Here is a 984-nt window from a genome sequence, read left to right as displayed (position 1 = left end):
GAAAGGAGACACATTTTTTAGAAGAAAAAGTTTCGGTCGTTACCCGGATTCCAACCCGGGACCTTTGAATGAGAGGCCAATACCGTAACCTCTAGGCCACGAGAGTCCCCACAACACCTACGAATAAACCAACACTGTTGTGAAGGGATTTTAAAACAATTCCAATTATAAGTGTGTCAAGACGCAATGGAATCAGGCACTCGTTATTCTTGGGCATAATATGAAGTTGTAGGTATATTATTCTTAGAACTTGATAATTTTTGTTGCATTTACTTTTTGTTTTAAAACATCTCTTTTGTATAGAAGTTGGGTTATTAGATACGTTTGTGATTGAAGAAAGTTGTAGTCGCATAGTGTCAGAGGTAAAATTAGCAGAAGAGAACGGCTAAAATTTGGCAATTTCCAAAACATCAGTGTCCTTGGAAACTGTAAATGTATATATTTTTTCGTACCTTTGATCAACATTTTTCAATCCACACAGAAATGTGTTTTTGAAAGGACACAAAGAGTGCTGAGCCCAAAACAACTTAAAAATTTTATTTTTATAAATAGAAAAATCGATTTAGAAATATCAGTTTCTTCGAGTTCATTATTTTGACGAGCGCCAGATTTCACCACAACGCCCTGCAACGACGCCTTTTCTAAACTGATTGATAGACTCAGTAATACTATGAGAAAAACTGCGCTGATCAGAACGACAGACAACAGGAAGGACTATGATACCATGATCGTGAATGTCTGCTCCAAACTTGAAACCTGAACGAGACTCGAAAAAGGCTTTATCCAGACTTCTTCCCCCTTCCCTCTATATTTACACACACACACACACACACACACACACACATACACACACACAAACACACACACACACACACACACATACACACATACACACATATATACACACACACACACACACAAACAAATACACACAAACAGAGAGAGAGACAAACACATACATGCACACAAACACATACTCACACG

Source organism: Aplysia californica, unplaced genomic scaffold (genome assembly GCF_000002075.1).
Source record: "Aplysia californica isolate F4 #8 unplaced genomic scaffold, AplCal3.0 scaffold00354, whole genome shotgun sequence".
NCBI lineage: Eukaryota > Metazoa > Mollusca > Gastropoda > Aplysiida > Aplysiidae > Aplysia > Aplysia californica.
The sequence above is the reverse complement of the archived record's forward strand: the minus strand, read 5'-3'. Positions refer to the sequence as shown.